Source organism: Bombina bombina, chromosome 6 (assembly GCF_027579735.1).
Source record: "Bombina bombina isolate aBomBom1 chromosome 6, aBomBom1.pri, whole genome shotgun sequence".
Classification (NCBI taxonomy): Eukaryota; Metazoa; Chordata; class Amphibia; order Anura; family Bombinatoridae; genus Bombina; species Bombina bombina.
The window spans coordinates 902,608,856-902,631,269 of NC_069504.1; the positions used below are offsets into that span (position 1 = coordinate 902,608,856).

General features: G+C 38.2%; 1 protein-coding gene across 1 annotated transcript in view; it reads left to right on the plus strand.

Annotated features, from left to right (window-relative positions):
* Window positions 1–3,766: 3,766 nt before the first annotated feature.
* TIPIN (TIMELESS interacting protein) overlaps window positions 3,767–22,414 on the plus strand; it is a 116,089-nt gene continuing 97,441 nt past the window's right edge. The window contains exon 1 of the mRNA XM_053718529.1: window positions 3,767–3,847. The gene's annotated coding sequence lies outside the window, so the exon portion shown is untranslated. The remainder of the gene's footprint in view (window positions 3,848–22,414) is intronic.

A 22,414-nucleotide genomic window follows, 5' to 3' on the forward strand; every position in this document is an offset into this window, starting at 1 on the left:
TAAACAATATATAGGCTGTGACTACCAATTTAAAATACAATTTATTCCTCTGACTCTGCCAAACCCAGCAACAATGGATGCTTATTTTAAATTGTTTTTGCATACAAACAGGCCAGCTAAGAACTATCCAAAACAATGACACACAGTTTAAAAGTACAATCTGCTTACTATAATTTAACTGTAGTGACTATGCATATAACGTATCTTATCAATAACCTTGTATACATTACCAAATAAACAGCAATCCAGTTTCCAATGTTTCTCAACAGATCCAATTTCACCTCAGAAATTCAAAATTGGGGGTATTGCATATGGAGTCCAACAGTAGTTGTGTGCTTTAATAATAACCACAGTAGTTATTCCTTCAGGATTAGCCAGCAACCTCCTTATCAGTCTCTATGCTGGGGGTTAAATCATCCGATTTCACCCCTCCCCTTTTTTGATTATTATCAGTCATTGGTGAGAATGGGAAACGCCCACGGAGCCTTGTCTCGGATTGGTTCTTTGCAACTGAACATGGATTGGTTTATTTGGTAAGTGTGTTGTCAAGGAAATGCATCCTTGCAACAACCAATCATCTCATGGTTGCAATTTCGCATCATAACACTAGGTGGCAGCAGACAGTACAACACAGAAATACATGCAGCACTATTTCTAAACATTTTACACTTAATTCAGTATTTCTATGAAATGGTTATTCATTTTATTATAATTTACTGCAACAACTATTCACAATATTTGTTTTGGTTAAGTTATATCTTATGAATTTTCTGATCATTTTGATATGAAACACAGTATATTATATTAAAATAATGTATCCTGTTTCTGAAATTAACGGCATTCATATATCTAATATGTTTTCAGAGCTGTGTTTAAACTTTCATAATCATCTTGTATATAATCATATGATATGATTCAGGTATCCCCTGCAGGCACTCCATCTGAAATAAAGTAATAAGTGTCATTCATTATTTCTTTTTAGGTTCACAAATATCTATTCATATTCTTAAAAACACAGAGGCTGAGGTGTTTAGTGCACCTCTTTCTAAGTGCATAGATTGATCCAAATGACCAATGGTTGTCTGCAATAAAAATAGAAATAATTATTAGAAATGATGCAAGCATTCATATGTATGTGATGTAGTCATTACTCAACATAGCAATCATTCATTTAATATAAAATGTCTCAGTCTCATATATATACATATATGTGTTATTTGAATTATTCCAAACACATATGAAACTAGTATTGTTCACTTTACAAAATTGTATTTAATTTCACTTAAAATCTAAATACAGTTATTTTGAAATCACAGTGTAAGCCATGTGCTTTCTCTGTGTTATCTTAACCCAGACGCAATGTTTAACATCTTGTATATTGTGCAATACATCCAGCAGCAATACTCACAGGTTAGAGCTTCAAGGAGTCACTACAAAACTCCCCAACAATAGTAGAAAAATGTAAAAATTAAGCTCTCCAACATGCCAAAGTTTCAATGCTTTATTTTAGAAAGTGCAGAGTCAAACAGCCACGACGTTTCGGGGAGCCATGCCCCTTAATCATGATTAAGGGGCATGGCTCCCCGAAACGTTGTGGCTGTTTGACTCTGCACTTTCTAAAATAAAGCATTGAAACTTTGGCATGTTGGAGAGCTTCATTTTTACATTTTTCTAACATCTTGTATATTCCAGTGTTAGTAGCCACACAGCATGAGCCACTCAACAAATCTGTGCTAATTATCAGTCCCTTTTGAAAAATGCTTGCATTTTTCAGATCTCTTCAGACAGATCGGCATCTCCATTGGAGGAAGCCCATATATGGGCATGTATCCTGATCTAGGTATCAGAATGCTGTCTTTTAACATTGGTTCCCAGGCAATCACACAGATGGTTTCTGAAACTGTGGCTACATTTTAATTAAACCAAATGCCTTAGTGTCAAGCCTTTGTAGACATCCTGGAGATGTGTATTCAGAATTTTACCTGTGTTAATTTTCAGTTCTTTGTGGTTATACAATTGCATAATTTAGCATATTGAGTGTGGGAGATCTCTAAATGAATTATTAGATGTGCACATCCACAGACATTAAATAAAGACAAATATACTTGTATATATTATTTAATAATATTTCAAATACCTTGACAATAGGCATATATGTGGGAGAATTACAATGATAAATGGAGCCCTTTGTGTAACTGCTTTTAGCAATATAAACTGTTTTGTTACAGCCACTAGAATAGTCTTAATCTTTTTTTTTTTTAAATAAGGTAGTTGATTTCATATCTTGCTTACATTATTTTACTACTTTCCAAAAGCAGCAAAGCAGTAGGTGATGTAATATAGTGTATTGCTTTTAGATTATTGTTTTACTGCACTGTAAAATGTATTTTCACTTAAAGGAATATTAAACAGTATGAGATTGTAAAATAATTTTTTTAATTATACTTGAATTCTGTGTTGTTAAAATGTGTGTGTGTGTGTGTGTATATATATATACATCCAATTACCAGATCCTTCCCACTTGTAGGGCATCCGCCTGGGTGCAAGCTTTGAAAACAATACAGCAGCCAAAGAAAGATGCACTCACAGGACTTTCACAACAAAAACGGAGTTACTTTATTTGTAACGTTTTCGGAGATCAAGTCTCCGAAGATGCTGATGAAGGAGACTTGATCTCCGAAAATGTTACAAATAAAGTAACTCCGTTTTTGTTGTGAAAGTCCTGTGAGTGCATCTTTCTTTGGCTGCTATATATATATATATATATATATATATATATATATATATATATATATATATATATATATATATATATATATATATATATATATATATATATATATATATATAAATATATAAATACAGACGGCTAGTGCTCGTTAGGTCACCTCAAAAAGTGCTGCCTCCCCAATCTGCTGCCCTAGGCAAGTGCCTTATTTGCCTAGGTCAAAATATGCCCCCTTAGAATAAAGTCTTCAATGTGCTTTCCAGGTCTAAGAATTAGAAGTTACAATTTTCAGAGCTGGATTACATGAAGGGGGTCAAAATAAATAATGAAAGTTGTTCTAATCTACTATGCACAATTAAACATATTAAAGGTATATGAAATTCATTTTTTTTCTTTCATGATTTAGATAGAAAAAAACAGGAATTTAAGCTTAGGACCCAGCCCATTCTTGGTTCAGCACTCAGGGTAGCGCTTGCTTAGCCACCAATCAGCAAATGCTACCCAGGTGCTGAATCAACAATGGGCAGGTTTCTAAGCTTATTTTCCTGCTTTTCAAATAAAAACAACAAAGAGAACCAAGAACATTTGATAATAGGAGTAAATTAGAAAGTTGCTATATCCAATCATGAAAGAAAACAAAAATTGGTTTCATATCCCTTTCATTTTACTGTTAGAAAGGCCTGGTAAAAGATTACCATTCTTTGCCAGTGTACCTTTTCAAATAACTTTGCAACATGTTAATTTCAAAACTTTTAATACCTTTATTTTTATCTCCGACTGGTACATTTTGCATACCCTCCATGCCAGTCAGCTTTGTCACGACTATCCTCACTACGTCTGCTATATTTAAATTATCTCATCTGGTGAGTATATCAATATAACAGTTTCCTATCACCTATCCTCTCGCAGATTAATACTTTTTTTTTTTTTGCAGGTTAAACAAATGATTTAAAGATAACATCTGTGAAGGACGTCTCTGATAGGGCTATGAAGTTACATAGCAACCACCAGGAAGGGCCGCATTAGTTCCGCCCCTTAGTCTGATGACGTCATACCCGGAAGGCGCGCACGGTTATTTGGTGCAGGAGAGAAATCTGGGAGTAGCCACATGTTAAACAGGTAGATAAACAAACACCAATGGTAATTACTTATATCGATAGATAAATATCGTCATGTGTAAAAGCTGTGCGAAAATCTAGATTCACGATACTCAGGTACAGACAATTATAAATATGCAGTAGATGGTCAAGGTCTATGTATACATTCGCTTTATGAATACGGAGAGAGGTTGGCAGATATACAAGTATAATGCACAGCTAAAATAATGTATATACATGCGGATGCAGTATGTGTGTAGGTAAAACATCTACTTTCACCACGCACCGATTACAATGTATATTGGATATATGCGTGTCATAAATGTGTGTTTTTTTGGTGCTCTTATGAAAGGGTGACGAGAAATTGTATAATATTTGGTATATAATCTAAAGGGGCATTACAGTCAACATTAAACGTTAATGGTCTAGATAGAGAATTTTTTTTTTAAAGAGTATTTTCATTTTACTACTTATCAAATTCTGTATCTTGTTGAAAAGGCTCAGGAGAAGAAAGGTACTACTGTGAGCTAGCTGTTGATTGGAGGCTATATACACATTCCTCTTATCAGTGAATCAGACTACTTTATTTTTTTTTCACTTTTATGTCCCTTTAAGACTTTCTAATTTATGTATAAATATACATATTTTGGGATATGAAACAGTGCTCCTTTAGTATGAGTTCAAGCTAGATAAGCTTACCTGTTTTTCAGTGCCGAAAACTTGTTTGAAGTGAATAAAACAAGGGCACTTTCATTCATGTAAATTGACATTGCACCGGATTTTAAAAATACCCTTTTCTTCTGAAACGTCTGATCACCGATTCACCCGCCTGGTTCAATTACCCAGCATTGACGAAACCAGCTTCCTCCAATTACGGTGTTTCCGGGGGGGGGGGGGGGGATTCCGGAATCGTCATTGCTGACATATGAAGAGGCTTGCGACGGGCTTCAAGAAGAAAAGGTAAGTATTTAAAGAAGATGGGTGAAATGTAAACTTTCATGAATGAAAGTGCCCCTGTTTTTAATAGTAATTTTAAAAACCAGGCACTCATTCTTGAAAGTTTACATTCACTTTAACCCTTTCGCTGCTAAGATTTTTTTCACCCCAGTGCTGAGCAAACTGAGCTTTTCTTGCTACCTACATTTAAAATAAACACTTGTATATGAACCACACAAATTTGTTGTTTTCTTCAGCAGGCCCAGCAGATTCACAATACACCATTCTATGTATAATTCATGGCAAGGCTATTTTTTTGTTTATATTTTAGTAAATAATATTGAAAATTGCCAAGTTACCACTGCTTTTACTGTGATCACCTTACTAAAATGTCATTAAGGGTAGCCATAATTGAAATAGCAGTCCATACTGGCTTTTGGGGGTTATAATATAGATTAGAGAAGCCGCATTGTACAGTGCAGAAATAAAAGCACTTTATTCTTGCTAGGCGATCACTGTTACCACAGTGGTCATCTGACTAAACAGACAAGAGAGGGACTTGTTTACTAGAATATAAACTTAATTAGCAGTCTCTAGGCATTGATTTTTTTTAATTGCACATATGACCCAATCCCCCAAAAAGTCCCTGTTTTATTTTTGTTTTTTAACTTTATTTTTACAACATCTGCTGTGTGTTACTGCTTCAATACTACCACCATTTGAAAGGGCAGACATTTCTTTTGCAAATGAGGGGTCTTGGAGGTTTGTAGTTGCTAAGGGAGCTGTGATCAATGGATTTGAATCCAGCTCCTTTGCAGCTACACTAAGCTTTCCAATTCTGCCCCCTTTGTGACGTCACCACATACGTATGTATCTGGTGACGTCACCGGCACTCCCATGAAACCTGGGATTTCTGCCCACTAGACCACCAACAATCTACGACCTGTAGTGCGGAGGATTGCTGTAAACGGCTGTATTCGGCGATCCAAAAAGAAATCAAGATAGGCTTCAAATTAAAAGTTCCAAAAAGTTTATTTATTTAAAACATTTTTAAAAACAATGTGGCTTGTTTAAAAAACAATAAGTCACTGCAGACCGAGCGGTTTGATCGGCAATCCTCCTGCATAACGAAAAGGGCTCGTCATTTGTATTGACACGGGCAGCTTATTGTAACATTTTCTCTCTTTAAGAAGGGATATAGATCATATTTTGTATGGCAGTTTTGGAAGAAAAACTTTTAAAAGATAACTATGCAACAAACAGAATTAATTTTATATCTTGTGTGAAAGAGAAACCCATGGTAAAGAGTGAGAAAATGAATACATACATATGCAAATTGAACAGTGTTAGGGCTCCACTGTTGTTGAAGAGAATACCTAGGTAGGTAACAAGCAAGTGCCTGGAGAACTATATGGCGGAAGTTCTGCACAATTTTATTACATTGATAAAAACATTCTTGCTTGGCATGTGCATTTGTCATCTTCATTGGCTGCCGAAGGCTATGACTACGGCCATTGGCCTAAACGCGTCAGATGACCTGTGACACTTCTCTACACGCTAGGATTTGATTTGAACAAGGCTGTTTTTATTTGGTTTTAAGCATCTGAATAAATGCAAATTTGTAACCCTTTCATGACGTAGGCAATTGTCCACGTTCTGAACGTAAACAAAACATAGAATTTCTTTGATAGAATATGTACAGCGCCAATAAAGGCTAAGGGATAAATATAAACACTAAAAACGAAATATACCTGCTAAGGCTGAACAAGAATTTATTATAATTCAACAGTATTGGTACCAATAGATAAAATGAGTAAAAAACAGTAATTAAAACAGTTCTTAAAAGCAATGGTAAGGTGGAGTGTTGTGCTGATACACTCACAAAGTGCAAATAGCAATAGAATCCAAGGGGTGAAGAACTAAGATGGTGGAATCCACATTTGCTTGTGGATACACGAATGAACAAAATGTGTAAGCAGCATAAAAATGTATGTGACTTAAATGTGCAACATGATAGTGCAAATGTTGTGCAACATAAGTGAGAGTAATTGTGATCACTAAGTGTATAAAAGATAAGGAAAAAACAATTCACATCAAAAATACAAAAAATCACAATAAAATATAATATATTAATATATTAAAATATTAAAAAGTCCCGATGACACTGCAGTGCAAAAAATAGTAAATCACAGGTGAATAACTGCCATTGAGTGGCAAATGTGGAAAAAGGGTGGTATACCCACGGCAAAAAAGAAGAAATCCAGTGAAAAAACAAAAATGAAAATAAAAATCAAAAAAACAAATACAAAAATGATGTTCAACAAAAGGTTAAAAAAGAACAAAAAAGAAGAACAAAAAGAGTATTGTAATCCAAAAAACAGTAAATTAAAAGTCAATCACATGAAGGAACCTTGAATCCTGAGGGGAAGAGTTCCCAGGCGAATCCTTACAACGGTCAGCTCTTTGTCCAAAGTCCTAGAGATGTCCCTGTAAAAAAAGGAGTACCATAGCGTAACAAGTCCTCAAAGTGGTTAAAATAATTGGAATAATGCTTACCAACAGGTCTACGCGTTTCGGCCCCAAAAATAAGGCCTTTATCAAGACTCTCACTTAATTTACTGTTTTTTGGATTACAATACTCTTTTTGTTCTTCTTTTTTGTTATTTTTTAACCTTTTGTTGAACATCATTTTTGTATTTGTTTTTTTTATTTTTATTTTCATTTTTGTTTTTTCACTGGATTTCTTCTTTTTTGCCGTGGGTATACCACCCTTTTTCCACATTTGCCACTCAATGGCAGTTATTCACCTGTGATTTACTATTTTTTGCACTGCAGTGTCATCGGGACTTTTTAATATTTTAATATATTAATATATTATATTTTATTGTGATTTTTTGTATTTTTGATGTGAATTGTTTTTTCCTTATCTTTTATACACTTAGTGATCACAATTACTCTCACTTATGTTGCACAACATTTGCACTATCATGTTGCACATTTAAGTCACATACATTTTTATGCTGCTTACACATTTTGTTCATTCGTGTATCCACAAGCAAATGTGGATTCCACCATCTTAGTTCTTCACCCCTTGGATTCTATTGCTATTTGCACTTTGTGAGTGTATCAGCACAACACTCCACCTTACCATTGCTTTTAAGAACTGTTTTAATTACTGTTTTTTACTCATTTTATCTATTGGTACCAATACTGTTGAATTATAATAAATTCTTGTTCAGCCTTAGCAGGTATATTTCGTTTTTAGTGTTTATATTTATCCCTTAGCCTTTATTGGCGCTGTACATATTCTATCAAACCTGTTCTTTCCTTTGGGGGTTGGTTAGACCCTTTATTTGTACTCAGCACAAGGGATTATCTTAGCGCTTGGCTACCACTCCTTACTTTTCATAAAACATAGAATTTCAGCTATACAGTATGTCCAACCATAATTTACCTCTTTCACATTAAGTGCACCCACACTAATTATGTATTGTTTTTTTTAGAGGACGGACAGGGCTTTCTTTTGTCATCAAATATTTATTTCTAAAGTTAAAATTTATATAAAAATTTTTTAAGTATAAGAAATTAAGAAATTTTGTTTGCCAAATGATTTTATTGTGAATATCAACATCCTTATTCATTACTGCAATAAAACACCCATATTTGTGTTCAGCGATGTCCAACAAGTATAACGATACCCCCCCTGTACAGATTTTCTGAGATTTCTAGAAGTTACAGGGCCCAACATAGGGCCTGACCATTTACATAGACATTTGGCACACTCATTTTCTGGGCTTAAATCGCCTTTCAGACATTATAGCAGCCCAGGAATGAAAATTACCCCATCATGGCATACCATATGCAAAAGTAGACACCCAAAAGGGTATTCCAAAAAGGGCCATGTCTCGTCTTTTTGTGAAGCCCCTTAGTCACAACACCTGGTCAAATGTAGTGGTCATATTTTTTGTATGCATTTTTTACACCAACAATGCACTTTGGCTGTTTCTGTCATTATCCTTTGTTTTGCTGCTATAAAACACACATTTGGGTTTGGCAATGTCCTACAAGTACAACAGTACCCCCCCCCCCCCCTTATGTACAGGTTTTATGGGGTTTACAGAAGTTACAGGGCCAAATATAGGGTCTGCCCATTTACATGGAAATTTGGCACATTATTTTTCTGAGCCTATGAGGCATATTTAACAAATGTCTGTCGGACCTGATCCGACAGTGCGGATCAGGTCCGACACATTGCTGAATGCGGAGAGCAATACACTCTCCGTATTCAGCATTGCACCAGCAGCTCTTGTGAGCTGCTGGTGCAACGCCTCCCCCTGCAGACTCGCGGCCAATTGGCTGCCAGCGGGGGGTGTCAATCAACCCGATCGGGTTGAATTCCGGCGATTCCTGTCCGCCTCATTAGAGCAGGCGGACAGGGTTATGGAGCAGCGGTCTTTGTGATCGCTGCTTCATAACTGCTGTCTCTGGTGAGCCTGCAGGCTCGCCAGAAACACGGGCCATCAAGCTCCGTTTGGAGCTTGATAGGCCCCTATGTTGTCTTTGAAACATTATAGCAGCCCAGGAATGAAAATAGTCCTATCATGGCATACCATTTGCAAAAGTAGTCAACCCAGGGTATTCAAAAAGGACTATGTTTAGTCTTTTTTTTTTTTTTGTAGCCACTTAGTCATATATTATTTTTAGTTTATTACAAAAACACTGCCTTTTTGCTGTTTATATCGTCCTTATATGTTTTATTGCTATAATACACCCATATTGTGTTCAGCAATTATTATTATTATTATTATTATTATTATCGGTTATTTGTAGAGCGCCAACAGATTCTGCAGCGCTATAAACATAGGCGGAATACAAGGAAACATTTTATAGGGATCAGACGGGTAGAGGGCCCTGCCAAGAGTTGCATTGTTGTAGTCAGCTCCAAAGAAGGTGATCTACAAACAGCATGGCTCTTAGGCTTACATGCTAAGGGGGTTCAAGGGGATAGTAATGTAGGAGAGGAAACGGTATAAAGAAAGGTTAGTGTAGGTTGTATGCATCCCTGAACAGTAGAGTCTTTAGGGAGCACTTGAAGTTTTCAAAACTAGGGGAGAGTCTTGTGGAGCGAGGCAGAGAGTTCCACAAGATGGAAGCCAGTCTGGAGAAGTCTTGTAAGCGGGAGTGTGAGGAGGTAACAAGAGAGGAGGGAGAGTATGAGGTCATGAGCAGAGCGAAGGGGACGGTATGGAGAGTATCTGGAGACAAGGTCTGAGATATAGGGGGGAGCAGTGCAGTTGAGGGCTTTGTGTGTCTGAGTGAGAATTTTGTGTTTAATCCTGGAAGCAAGAGGAAGCCAGTGAAGGGATTGTCAGAGAGGTGCAGCAGATGAAGAGCGACGTGTAAGGAAGATGAGCCTGGCAGAGACATTCATTATGGATTGTAAAGGAGCTAGGCAGCAGCTGGGGAGATCAGAGGACAGAGTTGCAGTAACCGAGGTGGAAAAGGATGAGAAAGTGGATTAAAATCTTTTTTGTCTTGTGTAAAGAAATGTCTACTTTTAGAGATGTTTTTGAGGTGGAAGCGGCAGGATTTCGCCAAGGACTGAATATGAGGAGTGAAAGTAAGATCTGAGTCAAGTGTGACCCCAAGACATCGGCATGCGGGGTAGGGGTTATGATGGAGTTGTCGACAGAGAGATTGGGGGTGGAGATTTTAGAAGAAGGGTGGAAAATAAGGAGCTCAGTTTTGTAGAGATTTAGCTTGAGGTAGTGAGAGGACATCCAGAAAGAGATGTGAGAGAGTTAGTGACACGGGTTAGCAAGGAAGAAGATAGGTCTGGTGCAGAAAAGTAGATTTGGGTGTCGTCTGCATACAAATGATATTGGAACCCGTGGGATTTTATTAGGGAACCTAATGATGACGTGTAGATTGAGAAGGGGACAGAGGAAAGAGCCTTGTGGTACCCCAACAGAAATTGGTGACGGGGCAGAGGAGGCCCCAGAGAAGGCTACACTACAGGTACGGTTTGACAGATAGAAAGAGAACCACGAGAGGGCTGTCACAAATGCCGATGGATTGGAGGGTTTTGCGCAAAAGAGGATGGTCAACAGTATCAAAGGCTGCAGACAGGTCAAGGAGGATAAGCATAGAGAAGTGGCCTTTTGATTTTGCTGTAAGTAGGTAGTTTGTAACCTTAACGATTGCTCTGTCTGTGGAGTGATGGGGACGTAATCCAGATTGCAGTGTGTTGAGGAGGGAGTTTAATGTAAGGAAATGGGATAGGCGTGCATATACTAGCTTTTCGAGAAGCTTTGAGACAAGAGGGAGTAGGGAAATAGGGCCGTAGTTGGATGGGGAGGATAGGTGTGACCAGTGCATGTTTCAAGAATGAGGGAAATATACCGGTGTTGAGGGAGAGGTTGAAAGTGTGTGAGTATAGTGGTAAGGGTAGAAGAGAGGGAGGGGAGCAGCTGTGAAGGGATAGGGTCAAGAGGACAGGTAGTGAGGTGAGAGCTCAGTATAAGTGCTGAAACTTCTTCCTCAGTAACGGGAGAAAGAGCTAACTGTATGACTGTGGGTTGTGGTTGATTGCAAGCGTTTGAGGGGGTGAGAGAATGGAAGTATGTTGAGCTGATTTAATTTCTGATGGAGTTGATTTTGTTATTGAAGTGGCTGGCAAAGTCTTTGGCTGACAGAGAAGTTGTATTAGGGGGTGGGCGGAGAAGAGCAAGTCCCATGAGTACAACAATACCCCTATGCACAGGTTTTATGGGGTTTTAGGAAGTTACAGGGCCCAATATGGGGTCTGCCTATTTACATGGACATTTGTCACATTGATTTTTTTGGACCTATGTTGCCTTTGAAACAGTATGGCAGCCCAGGAATGAAAATTCCCCCCCCCTCATGACACACCATTTGCAAAAGTGGATAACTCAGGATATTCTAAAATTAGTATTTTAGTTGTTTTGATTAATTTATCATGGCCTTAGAGTGGATGGGCTTAACATATAAAGGGGCAGAACAAGGGGTTAATGGTTCCATGAGTTAGGAATACAGAATACTAAAATAAATTAGGAACACCTACAGATTGCTTTCAAATTAAATTTAACTCTGTGATATATTCAAAAGCAATTAATGATACAGAGGCCAAGTAGAGAGGGGCAGTCAGGGCAATGGTATCTAGAATCCTTCCTGACTTCTTTTTTATAGCAGAGACTGCATTTTTTCTGGGGTGTTCTTTTGCAGGCAGTGGGCGGGATCCTAGTGGGAAAATGCCTGCCGCAGAGTCACTGGACATTTTCAGAATGAACTGTGGAAGGATTAGGGATCTGGTTAAACAAAATATCAGATGTTACATTTAACAAACATTCCAAAAAATATAAGGTTTCCCTGTGCTTGCTTTTTTATAGAGCACATACACATTATACACTGCGATCTGCATAATACAAAAGGCTACTTTTTTGTACCTGGTTCTTGCCTTTCTTTGAATTAGATATGGCTGCAGGCACCGGTCAGCTAAATGTACCCTCCCCATGTTTTTGTTGTACTCTACAGTGCACTTTTGCTTTAGGATCTGTGCAGATCTTCCCTTTACAGACACTATCATTGTGCATTGTGGAGAGGATGTACATTTTTTTTTTTTTTTACATTTTTTTTTTTTTTTATCATTGTACCGAAGGGCCAGTTGCTCATTGTGGCGTAAAGCTGACGTTGTGCCCCTACTTTTCTTTCCATACGTCAGCTTCTGGGGGAAACCTGTGCGATTTCTCCCCCCCCCCCCCCCACGTTGTGCCACAGGCCAGGGTTTCAAAATAAAAATTGTAATATCTCTGTACTGGTGTAAAAATTATCGAGCCACAAATGGTACCCTTTGTTTAGCAGGGGTAGTAGGAGATCACAAACAATTTTCTCACTTGTGCCAACTGAATCTGGGCAGCCAGGTGGATCAAAGTGGCTATCTTTACCGTGGTAGATTTGAAATGCCCAGAATACCAGTACTGTATTCACACATTTTATACAATTTAACACCTCTTGGATGGTATATATTGCTTGAAAAGCATGGTATATATTGCTTGAAAAGCAATCTCCCCTAAAGTTTCACGAGGGACTCATCAATGCAAATGTCCTGGCCAAGGATGTAAACTTCTTTAAGTTTTTGGAAAGGGTGGTTTATTAAATAACCTGTCATGCAGGGGGTCATTTCTGGGGGGGGGGCACTGGGCATTATCATTAAAATGGAGAAACTGCAGCAACTGTTATATCTATCCCTCTTCATAATCCCTGGGAAAAGAGTGGTAGCCAGGATGGGGTTTTGGCTCCAGTATGAACGTATGCTGTGTTTCTTCACAATACCAATTACTAAAGTCAGAGCCTAAAACCTTTTAATCTCATATGTCAGTGGGGTGCCGATATTTTTTTCCTGACATACTGAGATTGTGGATTCTCTGACAGATACTGGCTGGTATATACATTTGTTTGAGCAACTATATACTCAAACATAGTATCTGTCAGAATCAGGGAGAGATAATTTATTGGCCCACATACTGAAACATTAGTTGGGATGCCAGGAGTCTCTGTAAATTTGGGTGTTTCTGGGGCAGTTTAATTTGGGGTAGCCAATTTTAGTCATTTGTGCGACGCCTCCTTTTAGGTGGAGGGCAGGGAGCACACCAGCATTAGATGCATCACTCAGGGGCTCTATATCTGATGCCTTATGGGGTGCCCTCTTAGACAAAGCAGAGGGGGTTTCACTCCCTGAATCTCCAGCAAGAATGGCATAAGCCTCTTCTACTGAATAGCGTGCAGCCATAAGGGATTTAAAAAAAAACACAAAACATACCAATTACCACCTCACCTCCCCAAAATCCCACTAAATCACCCTAATTACCACCCTATTCCATCAGATTTTTATTTTTATATTAACTTAAAAAAAAAATTAGGAAAGCACTCGGAAGGGCAGTGTTTGGGAACAGCAGGAAAGGGGTTAACAGTAACTAAAGATCCCGCAAACCCCAATACTTTTGGGCACTGATCACATTAGCAGCTCAGTGATCAGCAGCAAAAAAAAATTATATATTGGAAATAAAAATTCCCCACAAATAACCCCCAATACTTTTGATCAGCACAGATCAACGCCCTAACAGGCTGATAACAGTAGCAGCTCTGTGATCAGCAGCAAAAAATACATGTAATATATTTATATATATATATATATATATATGTATTTTTTGCTGCTGATCACAGAGCTGCTACTGTGATCAGCCTGTTAATTATTTTTTTTTTTCTTTACACAGAAAGTGACGCGCTAATCTGCCTTCCTCTCTCCCTCAGATCACAGTGAGGGAAGAGAGGAAGCGGATACACTTGTAACAGCCAATGATCCCACTCATTGGCTGTTGCAGGGGATAATCGATACACCTCCTGCGTGCTGATTGGATCTTGGGGCAGTGCCTGAGGTGCTAGGCACGTCGCCCAACCGGATCCAGCACTGAGGGGGCACATAACATAGAAACCGTTAAAGCCCAGCGCTATTAGGACGGAATGGAACGCCCTAATGGCATTAAAAGTTTAAGGCTCATGGTACTCCTTGGTTTTTTCTTATTGTGGACTTTATAAGGATGAGCCTGACTAAACATTGACCACACTGAGAATTGCGTTGCTTGCAACATATCAATGTTCCAATAAATTTGATTCTACTGTTTCTGCTACTGTTTACATGCACTTTCTGTGGGGTCGTAAGTGATTTCATGCCGCTTACAAGCTCCTTTGGTGGAATGCCAGTAACCTTTTGCTGTCTAGAAATGTGACATCCGATCCCCTGTAACGGGAGGTGACTCCGAGAATCCAACCTGCTTGTTTTGCACATTAGTGCGTTGGCAAATTAATATATAATGTTGATGGCCCAGCATTAAAGAAGTGCATCCTGTGTCATATCGCTGGATTGTAGATTGTTTTATTGCATATCACTGGACCTTTTTGTACAATACATTGTATTACTTTTGGGTTAGTGGTGATATTTAGTTGTCCCTGTTTGTGTGGTTTTTGGTTTTCCCTTTAACCCCTTAACGACCGGTTATTTCAGACAAAAGCTTCCCTAAAAGACCAGAGCATTTTTGCCATCACTACAGTTTAAACAGAAATAGAGCCTTTTTTAAAAAAAATATTTACCTATCAAAACTATATATTTATTTTTTTAGTAGGCAACCCAAAGTATTGATCTAGGCCCATTTTGGTATATTTCATGCCACCATTTCACCGCCAAATGCGATCAAATGAAAAAAAAAAAAAAGTTTAACTTTTTCACAAACTCTGCAAATCTATTTCTGCAGTTGCCAACTCGTGGGGCATGCAGAAATAGAGCGATCTCGCTATTTTGAGTGAGATTGCGGAAGAGAGAAGCCCAGGACTGCAGCGACGTACAGGGTACGGCGCTGGTCCTTAAAGGGACATGAAACCCAATTTTTTATTTCATGATTTAGATAGAGCATTCAATTTTAAACAGCTTTCCAATTTACTTCTATTTAATTTGCTTCATTCTCTTGATATCCTTTGTTGAAAAGCATATATAAATAGGCTCGGTGGCTGCACATAGATGCCTCGTGTGATTGACTCACCCATGTGCATTGCTATTTCTTCAAGAAAGGATATATAAAGAATGAAGCAAATAAGATAATAGAAGTAAATTGGAATGTTTAAAATTGTATTATGTATCTAAATCATAAAAGAAAAATTGTTTCATGTCCCTTTAAAACTGGGAGTTTTGTTGGATCATTTGGAAAGCCAATTTTGCAATCAGTATTTGACTGTAATAAGGATGGTTTACGGTTTATTGTTTATTGTATACTGTTTATCAGGAGGTTCATATATTTTTTTTATGCTGAAATGCAGTTTTGAGATAAGCATAAATCTTTGATTAGAATTAATTGGCAACTTTAGAGCCAAAGGGAAACACAAGAGAACTGACTATTATATAAAGTTAACTATTAGCAAATTTATAAGGAAGTTTTTCTCTTGAGCAGCACAATATAGTTTAATATCAGATCAACATCAAGGTGCACAATGGAGGAAGCAGAGACTAATGAAAGGGGAGTTTATTTCTCACTTAAAACATTCCAAGAAAGAGATGACAGTACACTTGACCTAGAGGAGGTTTTCTGTACAGATAGGTCAAGATTCTCCCTAGCTAAGCTTTTTGAGGAAATGGAATTTTTACTTCTTAAAGAGAGTAAATTAAGATGGGACATCATGACTCTTAACAAATACCAAGAATTAAAAATCATACCTAGAGGTTTAAGGGTAAATAAATGCCCAACATTCCAAACAGATGACCGTGAATTCATTGGGGATTGGAATGTCATACTATCAGATTGCTCCCTTCGTTTAATGGTGCTTTTAGTACAATACAAAACAAAAACACTTAATGTAATCACCCTACAGAATGAGACAATACAAGTAGAATTGAACCAGAGAAGGGAGGCTTTAGAGTATCCCAAATACGATAGTGTTCTACAAAACACATTGAAGGAGTCTAAAATACTATTAATCACGACTAAGCATAACAAATACCTTAGGGATCAGTCTGACTACGATAACAATAGGGTGTTTATTTGGAATAGAAAAGATAGATTCGAAGGGTGCAGAGCATACAATAGGTCACGTGGCAGAGGTAGAGGTCGAAATACCTCAAACAATAAAAGTATCAAAGAGATTGGCAATCAGGGACAGCAAGAATGTGAGGTTGATTATCAAAAAGGGAAAAAGGTACAGTTTTCTGAGAGTGAAGCTGAATCCTGACACGACAGCTCAGCGTCAGGAGGGGAAGATAGTAATGAATTATCCAACCTACCAGTAAACATAGACACAGAACATTTGGCAGTACGACCTAAGACTCCCCAGACTTTTAAACCTTCAATTCTGAAAAATCAACAGAAAGGGGCATCGAAATATACTCCTGATGAAACATCCCTTGCTATAGCACCGCCAAATAATGAAGGAAGGATAAGGCCAGACTTAAGTGACAAACAAGATCTTGAACAGGTTTTTTCCCTTCCCCCCAAAGAACCAGAGGGAGGGGAGGACAGTTAGGTCAACAGCGACAAAATCGCCAATCAACCAGATGGGGCAGGCGAGGGAGCAAATACCAGTAAATGATACTAATGTGATAAATATGTCTGATTTATACACTGTCCAAAATGGAAATTAAAGTGTTAAGCTTGGGACTAGGTTTTGTTCCATCACAGAAGTTAAATTCATTTAATACCTTGATTGACGTTAACAGATTGATTAGAGGGTTAACAGTAAAAAAATTATTTTACAATGAGGAAGTGGAGAACTTGGATGCTAATATCTCATCACAGAACAGATACAAGATCAATCAGTGAATTTAATTTCAGTGAGGAATGTGATTTTTTTAAATTTAGAAGTACTATCACATGAAGGAACGATAATTGATAAGACAACAATTCAGACAACAAAATTCAGGGCATCCTCTAGGTTTTATCCAATACACCACAGAGGTGATATATTGGAAACCTTTCAGGAAAGGGTTGAAAGGGACTTGACATTACTACACCAGTCCACCCCATCCAATCAGCATAATCTAAATTACAAAGAAAAAGAAGCATTGAGGAAGCTTCAAACTAATGAAAACTTAGTCATTAAAAATGCAGATAAGGGGGGCTCGGTGGTAGTAATGTCACGTACCCAATTTGTGGCCGAAGCAGAAAGACAGTTACACAATGACAAATTCTATCTTGTGTTGAGAGGGGATCCTACCACCAAGTATAAGAGAGAATTGGTACAGATTCTCGATGATGGTAAGGAATTAGGTATTCTAGATGAGTCTACCTGTGACTTCCTCCTGGTAGACAATCCAGTGACACCTATCTTTAATCATTTACCTAAGGTACATAAATCCCTGGAGGAGGTCACAGGTAGAGCCATAGTGAGTGGCATAGGATCACTACTAGAGAGGACATCGCAGTGGCTTGATAGCATACTACTACAACCCCTGGTGGAGGGACTAACAAGTTTTCTGCAAGACACTACACATGTCTTGAAACTAATGACAAACATGGCCTGGGAGGAGACAGATTTGTGGCTCACCATTGATGTTAGAACACTCTATACCTCCATCCCACACAACAAGGGTATACAGACCATAGAATACTTCTTGAGCAGGAATACTGACTTCTCGAATGAAGTAATAGATTACATACTCAGAATTGTACAGTATTTATTGACACACAATTATTTCTCCTTTTGAGGGTTTTTTTTTATCTCCAGAGATGCGGGACAGCCATGGGTGCTAAGTTCGCACCCTCTTTTGCCAACCTCTACATGGGGTGGGGGGGCTGTCCCGCATCTATGGGGATGGGAACCCCTTCAGGAGAAATATTCAATTCTACCGGCGTTACATAGATCTGCTCCTGGTGTGGAGGGGCACAGAGGCGGAAGCTGAGGCTTTTGTGCAATGGTTAAACAATGACCTTGGGTTGGAGTTCACTTTCGAACTAAACAGGAATCAGATTAATTTCCTGGATCTTACATTAAGAGGCTTTCCCAAGGTTGGGGTTGAAACCGAAGTTTACAGAAAACCAATAACGGGAAACACACTACTCCACGCCAGGAGCAGTCATCCAAAACCGGTTTTCAGATCAGTAGCAAAGGGTCAATTCACCCGATTGAAGCGCAACTGTAGCAATTCTGAGCAATTTGAGTTTCACGCTGATCAATTGGCAGAACGCCTAAAAGAAAGAGGTTACCAATCATCAGTCATTCGAAAAGCAAGGGAAGAAGTTACTTCCTGCAATAGAAGAAAGTTGCTAGAGAAAACAGAACCAAAAAGAGACAAGGGAGGAAAGACATATTTTGTAACAGACTACAGTACCCAATACAACAAAATTTGTCAAATAATAAGAAAACATAAATTGCTAGCTGCGAACAACGCACTAGCAGATGTGGTGGAAAAGGGTTGTAAATGCTCATTTAGGAAGGGAGTCACAATGGGTAATCTATTAGCTCCGACACAATTAAAAAATACACGGAGGGAGCAAAACAGCTCCTGGCTCCGGTTCAAAGGAGTTTATAGGTGCAGTAATCAATCTTGCAAAGCATGTGAACATCTCCTAATAGGAGAGGGATTCAGATGCAGTGCCACCAAAGCACTTTTTAATCACAAACAGTGCATGAATTGCAGAAACAGTTTTGTGATTTACCTAGCAGGTTGTGTCATGTGTAACCTACAATATGTGGGCATGACTACAAGAGAGACAAGGAAGCGGATTAGGGAACATTTGTTGGACATCAAAGCGGGCTCTCTGACCACCCCACTCGTCCAGCATTTCAAATTGTTCCATAACAAGGATAGTAAACACTTTAAATGGACAATAATAGAAACAGTGGAAGCTGGGCGAAGGGGTGGGGACAGAAAATCCGTACTTGCAAAAAAAGAAGTCTTCTGGATCTTTAAGTTAAAGACAAGATACCCCACAGGACTTAAGTCGGCTTACGATGTCATTAATCATTGGATCTAAAACAGTTCAATTATATATAATGTCACATTGAAGACTTAGACTAAGCAAGGCTATATGTCCAAATAATTCCCACTATTTTAAATTACTCAGCAGGATTAACTGCATATAGGTCCCTAAAGATAAAATCCTTTGGTTTAGGACAGCAACAATAATGATATCAATAATGAGAATTATATAATTAGATTTTATTTTCAATATAAAAGGTGATAGGAGTACATTATTGACATTAAGAATATGCAGTGGTTGCAACAAGAAGGGATCCTACAAAGAACATAAATAAAAATAATAAAAAGAACAAACATAGGATAATGAAATAGGTGATGTAGGAACCTTTAGGGTTAGCAGAAGGGTCAAGTACTTTAGTTAAGTATATATACTAGGACCCACATAGGATGAGTAAATTAGATACCATAAAGAGTACACTTTAATTAAGTAAGCAAATAAATACATAGATCAATTTAAGTATATCACACACTGAGCACTGACTTATTACAGGTAGCATAGATAGGTCTCTAACATAGTATATACAGAGACACCAAGTACACCAGTTAAGAAAGAGTTAAACTGGTCACAGCCTCTCAACCAATAGTTTGTTTTTAACCCCTTTTTAAGCCCAAGGTAAGGAGGGAGTAATTAAGCTATGATTACAGCATAACTGCTGAAACGCGTAAGCTTGTACACCATGGAAGGGCTGTTACTTTTGTGACCTGTTTTACAGGATTAAAATAAAAGTTGTAATCAATTTACAATTGCGACTCCAGCATCTTTTTTCTCAGTTACCTACAGCCGTTTTTTGGAGTCGGCAATTGTTTGCTCTTAGTTCCCAAAATAGAAAACAAGAATTTCCAAGTTGGATACTTACGAGGTGGACGAGTGAGGATTGAACATAATAATCCGAGTCTCCTTACCCCCCCTGCAAGTCGGCTACGGAGGATGACGTCACGCTTGTAGGCCGGGTGAGTCAGAGCGACAGCGACCGCCGTGAGGCTTGTTTGAGCGTGGAAGCTCCAGGCCGATACACAGAGTCCGGCTAAAGCGCATAGAGTGCTACACCTAACGGCTACAAACTACAGGTGCACAATACATCGAAGAGCCGTGAAGAAGGGGGTGAGTTTCCACATTTTTGCTTACCTATTTTTGCTATGTGAACGCCTAATTGAAGTATCCTATAGGTTTACCACGGAGGGGTCTGTTTGTTTTTTTCCCTACCGGGAGGAACGGACTATTGATGCTGATCCCTTTAATGATGTCTGTCCCATTTTGCTTAACTTTCATTGTTACAAATATAGTACCCTCAGTTATTACTTCTACAGAGGCACATAATTATCTTTTTATGTCTGTGTAAAAAAAAAAAAAATATATATATATATATATATATATATATATATATATATATATATATATATATATATATATATATATATATATATATATATATATATATATATATATTATATATCTTATTTTTATAATCGGACGATTTTTTTTCTTTCTTCCGATTAATAGACTTATCAGATGATTTTTCCCCACCATATTTATTTAAAGAAATAAAATAAAAAATCCACAACCAAGGTGGGATATTTATTTCTCCAACATAGGTGTGTCCGGTCCACGGCGTCATCCTTACTTGTGGGATATTCTCTTCCCCAACAGGAAATGGCAAAGAGCCCAGCAAAGCTGGTCACATGATCCCTCCTAGGCTCCGCCTACCCCAGTCATTCTCTTTGCCGTTGTACAGGCAACATCTCCACGGAGATGGCTTAGAGTTTTTTAGTGTTTAACTGTAGTTTTTCATTATTCAATCAAGAGTTTGTTATTTTCAAATAGTGCTGGTACGTACTATTTACTCAGAAACAGAAAAGAGATGAAGAATTCTGTTTGTATGAGGAAAATGATTTTAGCAACCGTAACTAAAATCCATGGCTGTTCCACACAGGACTGTTGAGAGCATTAACTTCAGTTGGGGGAACAGTTTGCAGTCCTTTGCTGCTTGAGGTATGACACATTCTAACAAGACGATGTAATGCTGGAAGCTGTCATTTTCCCTATGGGATCCGGTAAGCCATGTTTATTACGATTGTAAATAAGGGCTTCACAAGGGCTTATTTAGACTGTAGACATTTTTTGGGCTAAATCGATTGATATTAACACTTATTTAGCCTTGAGGAATCATTTATTCTGGGTATTTTGATATAATTATATCGGCAGGCACTGTTTTAGACACCTTATTCTTTAGGGGCTTTCCCAAAGCATAGGCAGAGTCTCATTTTCGCGCCGGTGTTGCGCACTTGTTTTTGAAAGGCATGGCATGCAGTCGCATGTGAGAGGAGCTCTGATACTGATAAAAGACTTCTGAAGGCATCATTTGGTATCGTATTCCCCTTGGGTTTGGTTGGGTCTCAGCAAAGCAGATACCAGGGACTGTAAAGGGGTTAAAGCTTAAAACGGCTCCGGTTCCGTTATTTTAAGGGTTAAAGCTTCCAAAATTGGTGTGCAATATTTTCAAGGCTTTAAGACACTGTGGTGAAAGTTTGGTGAATTTTGAACAATTCCTTCATGTTTTTTCGCAATTGCAGTAATAAAGTGTGTTCAGTTTAAAATTTAAAGTGACAGTAACGGTTTTATTTCAAAACGTTTTTTGTACTTTCTTATCAAGTTTATGCCTGTTTAACATGTCTGAACTACCAGATAGACTGTGTTCTGAATGTGGGGAAGCCAGAATTCCTATTCATTTAAATAAATGTGATTTATGTGATAATGACAATGATGCCCAAGATGATTCCTCAAGTGAGGGGAGTAAGCATGGTACTGCATCATTCCCTCCTTCGTCTACACGAGTCTTGCCCACTCAGGAGGCCCCTAGTACATCTAGCGCGCCAATACTCCTTACTATGCAACAATTAACGGCTGTAATGGATAATTCTGTCAAAAACATTTTAGCCAAAATGAACCCTTGTCAGCGTAAGCGTGGATGCTCTGTTTTAGTTACTGAAGAGCATGACGACGCTGATATTAATATCTCTGAAGGGCCCCTAACCCAATCTGAGGGAGCCAGGGAGGTTTTGTCTGAGGGAGAAATTACTGATTTAGGGAACATTTCTCAGCAGGCTGAATCTGAT